At 39.7% G+C, this 9,011-nt stretch overlaps 1 long non-coding RNA gene across 1 annotated transcript in view; it reads right to left on the bottom strand.

The window, feature by feature from the left end:
• Positions 1-2,422: 2,422 nt before the first annotated feature.
• LOC140469390 (uncharacterized) overlaps positions 2,423-9,011 on the bottom strand; it is a 48,100-nt gene continuing 41,511 nt past the window's right edge. The window contains exon 3 of the long non-coding RNA XR_011956087.1: positions 2,423-2,695. This is a non-coding gene — a long non-coding RNA (uncharacterized lncRNA). The remainder of the gene's footprint in view (positions 2,696-9,011) is intronic.

The raw sequence follows: 9,011 nt of genomic DNA, 5'->3' as shown, positions 1-9,011 counted from the left end.
AAAAAGAAGTCCAAAAACCAATATTTGCTTCTGAAGCATAGTTACTGTCATAAAGCAACTCATCTGCCCACATCCAGGCTCCACAGCGAACAGGATAACAAAATTGAGTGCTCTGGTGATTATTGTACAATAGATATGTTTTGGCCAACAAATATGGAGAACCTTTTTTGCTCTTCTGTGAAGAAAGTCATTGGAATTTTTAATGCTTACCTAAATGAAGCTGACCATCTCATCATAAAGAAAGCACGACTGGCAACGCAGCACTGCCACACTGCTGCACTGAAATGTCAGCCGATGTGCTCAGTTCACTACAGCAGACATTGAACCCATGCCATTGCCATCCCATTAAAATAGATCAGTCTGATACTATTTAGACAAACTGACAGTGGATGAACAGAATGCATTTTCTAAAATCTGGGGCTATAAAAGCAAAATCCAGTTATTTATTTTGACCTGACTGAAGAACTTTCTGGGCAGGATGGTGAGACTTGAAAAGAGGAATCACATTGCCTTCATACAGATACTGTTAATGAGACACTGATCGATGGTGTAACTGGAAGCTTTTCCTTAATTGTAGGTCAATCACTTGTGGTATTATTTTGTAAAGAAATGAAGTCAGATTTATTGCCACAATCCCCTCTGGTATTATTTCAACAATAGCTGCTTCTCTAGTCACCGGGCATCCTGTCACAAAAGCAATTCAGCTTCACAAAAAGAGAATTTCAGAAGTTATAAATTTGATGTTATATTTCTCTTGTGTGATCTTTTGTGAACATTTCATTTTAAACAAAATTTGTTTCTTAAACTAGAAAATTAGAGAAATTGATCGTCCAACCACCTTCAGTTTCAGATACAGTGGCAATACTGCATCTTGCCACGAACAAACTGCCTCAAGATATAGATACCAATATGTCGACACTGAAACTAAACAAGATCCCCCACCTCTACCCCTCACCATCACAAAAGCAGAACTCTCTATAGAGGACTACCTTCTTCTGTTCAAGTTACAATTTGATTGTCAGTGGTTTTGGCATTTCTGTCTCCTGGCATGTCTCAATGTGTAGGATCCACAGCCTTGAAAGTGATCCCAGCAATAACAGACACAGGTGCAGAGGCAAATGACCAAGTATTCATTGCTGGCAAAGCTGAAGGGTGTTTCCAGGTTTGTGAACAGTCCTCAGCTCGTTTCAACAAATCAATGTTTTCTGAAGAAAAACAACAAATGGTGATTTATCAACTCAATTAAGGCTGCCTTAAGTTCTCAATGAAAAAAAACAATCTACCAAGCAACTTGAAGATCTGATGATGAGCCCAATGAAAAGTAGATGGCAATAAGAAAGTCCAAGGAAAGTTAGTCATTTCTTGCACTTTGACTAAATATCAATACTGTGCTTGGTTCAATTAGCATTACTCTGCTGTGATAGAAAATCCTTCTTCAAACTTTATTCAGAATCAAAGCACAGCATGTAATCTAGCACAGTTAATGCAGCAAAGAAGGATTGCTACTTATTAGGAGTAACCCCATCTTTCATTAAATGGTAGGGCATTTTCTCCTGAATCTTTGCATTGCCAAATTGCTAACTCACTGCCCAAGACCTGTAAAAGTACCTCACAACAAGTGACATTTTCAGAAATCTATTCTGCTGAAGCAAAGCCCTCTCTGCCTCTTCAAATGGTTCAACTGAATGATAAAGATCTGGTCAGACTGCCTCAATGCTACAATTTTTACTGTACTCTCCTCAAACCAACAGCCTCAAAGTAACAGAAGAATAAAATTTTACAGCAAGATCTTAAAATAGTCATGAGGTCTAATTGTAAAATAAACTACGAAGATGGGGATATGTGGTGTGGTGATGGGCTCCCTACCTTTGAACCAGGAGGCCTAGGTTCACATTTCCACCTGCTCCAAGCTCAAAACTAGAGGGCATAGTTTTAATGTGAAAGGGGAACGATTTAAAAGCACCTGAAGGGCAATTTTTTTCATATAGAGGAGGATGGTGCATATATGGAATGAACTGCCAGAGGAAGTGTTAGTGGTAGGTACAGTTACAACATTTAAGAGATATTTTGACAGGTAATATAGATAGGCAAGGTTTAGAGGGATATTGGACAAATGAGACTAGTTTTTCATTTGGGAAATGTGGTCAGCATGGACGAGTTGGACCAAAGGATCTGTTTCTGTGCTGTATGACATTATGACTCTAAGTTGGTTAAAATGCCTAGACTAGCTGCCACACTTCCCCTCTATACCTTGAAGTATTATGTACTGTGAAGCACTTTGAGAGCTATGGTTGGATCCTATGTGAATTCATAGATTTTATTCTATTTTGCAGTAGTCAATTACCATAGCAGCTGATTGGAAAAGGTAAATATCAAACATAAAGAAGAGACTCAAGTTTTCCCAAGTCTCCCATCCACCTCCTTGTTCAGTCAGACGTAAGCCACCAAATCCAATAGCATCCTACACAGCGTCTTCAGCTGTGAGGTTTATTTTTGTAGATGATGTGAAGGAACAGTGGAAGGACCATACCTGAACCACGTTTTTATTTGTTCTTCACTTTTTTTGTGATATGGTCAAAATTGTAGATGAAAGGCGGGTGGTGTCAATTAAACTGTAACGAAAGCAAGGAACTGTGGGCGCTTGTCTTGAAATAAAACAGAAGACGCTGGGGAAAGCCACGAAGTCTGGCAGATTCTGTGGAGAGAGAAACAGGGTTAATGTTTTGAGTCCAATAAGACACTTCGTCAAAACTTGCCTTGCAAAGAAATATCTTTTTGGAGTAAAGATGTTAACTTTCTCTTTCCACGGATGCTGCCAGACCTACTGAGTTTCTGTTCTTATTCCTATTCATCATAATCCAAAATAGGGAGGTTAAAGAAAATCATTGGGAAAATGATTGTGCTCCCTTCCTATGACATGAGGGATATTATCACATGTAGTAATCTCTACTGCCTCCTAATGGCCAGATGTGGTAGGTATTGGTGGCAGTCCAAGGAACAGGATACTGTCCTACTCTCTAAATTGAATACATCCAAAACAAGGAGATTAAATTCTGAGAATGAAAAGGGATCAGTTGGGTATGCTCAGGTCACCCACTGATGATGGCCTCCTTGTATTGTTGCAGATGGTCATTAACCAATGTAATTTGCTAATTAGGTCAAAGTTGCAGCCTGGAATCTTTGATCTTTCAACAAATGGAGTTGTTACCTCATGGATCATAATGATATGTAAGCCCATGTCTGTCGATAGATCAAAGTGATGCTTGTCCATCTGTTTCAATGATATTTTCAGGTTTCTACGCCTAGGATTCATATTTCCATTGAAGATAGACAATTGGTTCAGATGGTAGTAAGCAGTTAGCTCATTTTATGTGGAGTGCACCAATTTGGTCTTGTAAAATCTGAAAAAGGTCAGGATCTTTGTGATATCCACAGTAAAACTTGAGGATCTTTTTCTCTTAACACTTCAGTGTCCAAAGGAAGAAATAGTTTTACTGCCTGTCAGTTATCTGCTGATCCATGATTGATTTTTTTTCTATAATTAGCTGAAGTTCTGGCATAATATCAAAGCTGTGTAGTCCATCATTAGAGCCTTGCTTTCTATCTTCCCTTTGTATGGCTCTGTGCTCTCTAAAATACCACTGTAAAGATTTGTGTTGCAGTGTCATGACTTGGTGTTTGTTTACCCTCTCTGCTCTATTCTTAGAATATGTTGCTGCCTTTAAAAATTACAGGCAAGTGATATCAGTTTTCTGACTGTAGGTTGCGTTCATGCCAAAAAATATAGTGATAATGTCATGTGGGCTTTTTCTGCATTGATTTGGAAAAAGAAAATGACAGAATCGACCAACATAAGACTTTTTCTCCTTCCCCAGTATTTTGTTTGCTGTCATCTGTTCTAAGAATGCTCTTTTGTCAGAGTTGTCCTTCAGTAGTTTTCAGTTGCTGTTTCTCTTTATTTCAGATCAGCACAAGCCTCATTTTTTCTTCTTACAGAGTGAGGTAGAGTACTCACAGTAGTTCAGTATGTGCTTCAGTACAGTTTGTAGCTACTGGCTGTAGGTTGAAGTTGTAGCTTCCACATTGAGCTCAGATAGATTGATGGATTAGTGTTAGGGAAAATAAAAGACTTTTCACAATTGCTCATTGTGCTGTCACATTTTCAGCTTTGAGAATCCACTAACTAGCCATTATGATGATTAGCATTAAGCTCTCACTTGCTGCCAGAATTATATTGTTTATGGTTTACTACTTATGTGAGAAGACTTAGTTCAAATAGTTTGGATGGAGCAATTTTTGTCAGGTGTGTCCAGGAAGGATTCCTGACTCAAATGTATAGGTAGGTCAACCAGGGGGGAGGCCAAATTGGACTTGATGCTTGGCAATGAACCAAGTCAGGTGTCAGGTGGGAGAGCATTTCAGTGATAGTGATCACAACTCCCTGATCTTTAAGATAGTCATGGAGAGGGATAGGAGCAGACAGTATGGGAAAGTATTTAATTGGGGGAGGGGAATTACAATGCTATTAGGCAGGAACTGGGGCACCTAAATTGGGAAGAGATGTTCTCTGGGAAATGCACAACAGAAATGTGGAGGTTGTTTAGGGAGCACCAGTGCTGGATAGGTTTGTTCCACTGAGACAAGGAAGGGATGGTAGGGTGAAGGAACCTTGGGTGACAAGGGATGTAGAACTTCTGGTCAAGAGGAAGAAGGAAGCTTACTTAACGTACAGGAGGCAAGGAGCAGACAGGTTTCTATAGGGTTACGAGGTAGCCAGGAAGGAATTGAAGAATGGACTTAGGAGAGCTAGAAGGAGGCATGAAGTGTTGGCAGGTAGGATTAAGGACAACCCTAAGGTATTCTACACTTAAGTAAGGAACAAGAGGATGGCTAGAGTGAGGTAGGGCTGATCAGGGATAGTGGGGGTGGGACTTGTGCCTGGAGTTGGAGGAGGTAGGGGAGGTCCTTAATGAATACTTTGCTTCAGTTTTCACTACTGAGAGGGACCTTGTCATTTGTTAGGACAGTGTGAAATAGGCTTAAACAGGTTGATGTTAAGAACAAAGATGTGCTGAAAAGTTTGAAAAACATAAGGATGGATCAATCCCCTGGGCCAGACAGGATACATCCAAGGTTACTACAGCAAGCGAGGGAAGAGATTGGTGCACCTTTGGCAATGATCTTTGCATCCTCTCTGTCCACTGGAGTAGTACCAGATGATTGGAGGGTGGTAAATATTATTCCCTTGTTCAAGAAAGTAATAGAGATAACCCTGGGAATTACAGACCAGTCAGTCTTAGTCAATGGCGGGCAAATTATTGGAGAGGATTCCGAGAAAGAGGATTTATGATTACTTGGAAAATGACAGTTTGATTAGAGGTAGTCAGCATGGCTTTGAGAGGGACAGGTCATGCCTCAGAAGATTTATTGAATTCTTTGAGGATGTAACAAAACACATTGTAGGTAGAGCAGTGGAGTGGTGTACATGGATTTTAGCAAGTCATTTGGTAAGGTTTCCCATGGTAGGCTCATTCAGAAAGTTAGGAGGCATGGGATACAGGGAAATCTGCCTGTCTGGATACAGAATTGGGTCGCCCATAGAAGGCAGAGGGTTTAGTAGATGGAAATTGTTCAGCGTGGAGCTTGGTGACCAGTGGTGTTCCGCAGGGGTCTATTCTGGGACCTCTGCTCTTTGTGATTTTTATAAATGGAAGTGGAAGGGTGGATTAGTAAGTTTGCTGATGACACGAAGGTTTGGGGAGTGGTGGATAGTGTGGAGGGCTATTGTAGATTACAACGGAACATTGACAGGATGCAGAACTGGGCTGCAAAGTGGCTGATGGAGTTCAACCTGGAAAAGTGTGAAGTGATTCATTTTGGAAGATTGAATTTGAATACAGAATCCAGGGTTAAAGGCAGGATTCTTGGCAGTGTGGAGGAACATAGGGATCTTGGGGGCCGTGTCCATAGATCCCTCATAGTTGCCACCCAAGTTGATAGGGCTGTTAAGAAGGCGTATTGGCTTTCATTAACGGGGGGTTGAGTTTAAGAACTGCGAGGTTGTGCTGCAGCTCTATCAAGCTCTGGTAAGATCACACTTGGAATATTGTATTCAGTTCTAGTTGCCCCATTATAGGAAGGATACAGAAGCTTTAGAGAGGGTGCAGAGGAGATTTATCAGGATGTTGCCTGGACTGGACAGCATGTCTTAGGTTGAGGAAGCTGGGGCTTTTCTCATTGGAGCGAAGAAGGATAAGAGGTGACTTGATAGAGGTGTACAAGATGATGAGAGGCATAGATAGAGTGGATAGTCAGAGACATTTTTCCAGGGCAGAAATGGCTATCACAAGGGGGCATAACTTTAAGGTGATTGGAGGAAGGTTCAGGGGAAATGCCAGAAGTCGATTCTTTACACAGAGGGTCGTGGCTGCATGGAGTGCACCGCCTGTAATGGTAGTAGAGTCAGATACATTAGGGACATTTAAGCAACTCATGAATAGGCACATGGATGATAGTAAAATGAAGGGGTATGTAGGTTAGATCTTAGAGTAGAATAGAAGGCCAGCACAACATCGAGGGCTGAAAGGCCTATACTGTGCTGTACTGTTCTATGTTCTAAACTGCAAAGAGTCACATTCTATTGAACCAGATATATTGAAGTTTATTTACCACATCTACTATTTACAAGCCGACAATATCACAGACTTACATTCATCGTCTTGAGTTCTACACTTACTGGTGTTACCGTACTAGCTGTACTGACTCATTACACAGACCATTACTAAAGGTGAGGCAGGTACCTTTAAATCAGAATGTAACATGCTGTGATGTCATGTGATTGTCTTAAAGGTTCAGTGCCTGTGTGGGCTGGAATCCATGCCAGAACACAACAATGAGAGAGAGGACATATCTCCACTACTTCACTCAGGTATTGACATCAACCTGATTATCAGTACAAACCCTTCACTTAAACAAGTGTTGCAATAAAACATTTCAAACTGGCCAGCCTGCTACTGAAGAAATAAAGTATACGTATATAATCTAAAAGTAGGACAACACAGAGTGTTCTGCAAATTAAATTATCAATGCAAAATGAATAAATAGCTTTTTTTTCATATGAGGGCATGGTGCATAGGAATTTCTCAATGTAATTTCACTTTGAGTCAGCTGGGAATTCTAGAAACAAAGCTAACATTATGGCATTGAAATAAGAGAAGCAAAGCAGCTCAGTAATTATCCGATCTGTGTCACTGTGTATTTTACAGATAGATACTCAAAGATGATCTTAAAAATCACTAAAGCTTTCTGAATTTGCATGCTTCTGTTCTGCAGAACCTAGTACTACAGTATCCGTTATCAGTTGGCAAATAATACCATTAATCAAAATTGTTCACTGTTCCAATAACTGTTAAATCCAATACCTTTGAAACCATTGTTTCGAAGATCCCTTCAACAGTCCCCAGTTGTCAGTTTTATTTCTGTGTAACTGATAGTTCAAGGCTTCAACATAGTTTTTTCGGCAACATTCAGTCATCTTTGTGTACAGGTTTTTGAACAACATAATAATGGAGACAGTCTGTCAACAGTGAACTGGTCAACAGCTAAAAGGAACATTCCAGAAGCATTAGCATGGCTTGAGAAACTGAGACGGCCTTACATCATCATTATGCCTTGAGGTAAAATCTTATCTGTGAACTTATAAGAAGCCTCTGTGCAATTGGAGACATCTGTTTTGATTTTCATTTCTTAGTGTTATAATTGCTTATCGGTACACGGCTTAGGAATTTACACCAATCCTTTTGAGGTTGGAAATGGCACAATATGATGAGCACTCTTCTAAAGTCAATTTCCACTTAACCAAGGACTTCACAGCTTCTACCTCACTTTTATTCATTTCCCCAGTTAAGAGAGGTCTGTCAAAAGAGGAGTAATGATGTCTTTTGAACTTGTGTTAGTTCTTTCAAATGGCCAAAAGAACAATTATCTCAATGTTTCTTGTGAATAACATTTTCCATTTTAAGTGCTATGTAAATCTTAAAAGGACAGCTTAAAAAGGACAGCTACTCGGCAGCCATTCTTAAAAATTGGGAAAATTTGTTAATAATTTTGCAGATAGACTGGAAGGTCACAAAGTACAGATGATCCAATTTTAGTTTTGGGTACAGTTGCGCCACTTTGCATCAATGGCTCAAAAATACTTTTGTGGGAATAATGGGTTGTGAATTTGTGAATCACAGGCACTAAAACTGGGCAAAATAGAGTCTGTACAATAGGGAAGACTAATCCTGACCAGGGTGGGACTCGGCATAAAGTCACAGAGCATGGAAACAAATCCTTCGGTCCACCTAGTCCATGCTGAGCATAATCCCAAACTAAACTATTCCCACCTGTCTGCTCCAGATCTATATCTTATCAAACCTTCCCTATTTATGTACTTGTCCAAATAGTGTTTAAATGTTGTAACTGTGTCCAGATCCACCACTTCCTCAGGAAGTTCAGTCCACATGCAAACCACCCTCTGTGTAAAACATTTGCTCCTCATGTCTATTTTAAAACCCTCTCTTCCCACCTTAAAAATATGCCCCTTAGCCTTGAAATCCTCCATCCCAGGGAAAAGCGACCTATCATTATCCCTATCTATACCCTTAATGATTTTCCAAACCTATATAAGGTCATCACTCAAAATCCTATGTTCCAGTGAAAACAATCCAAACCTATCTAGCAAGCTACATAACTAGAGGTGTAGTGAGTGTTTAATTTAAGGAGAAGGGGAAGGTATCAAAATTGGGAAGATTAAATTAAAAGAATAGAAACAAGGAAATATGGAAAATGAAAACAGACCTTGGCAGTAAGTAATGATGACTACAAATTTAAGAGTAAATTAACAGATAAATCTAGAGTTTACAAAAATAATGAAAAGGATTAAATTAAAGACTCTGAACCTGAATACACACAGCATTCTAAACCAAACAAAACAGACGAATTGATAGTATAAATAGAAACAATGATGT

The sequence above is a fragment of the Chiloscyllium punctatum genome, chromosome 49 (assembly GCF_047496795.1).
Source record: "Chiloscyllium punctatum isolate Juve2018m chromosome 49, sChiPun1.3, whole genome shotgun sequence".
NCBI lineage: Eukaryota > Metazoa > Chordata > Chondrichthyes > Orectolobiformes > Hemiscylliidae > Chiloscyllium > Chiloscyllium punctatum.
Note: the sequence above shows the minus strand (reverse complement) of the source record. Positions and strands in the feature narration are given on the sequence as shown.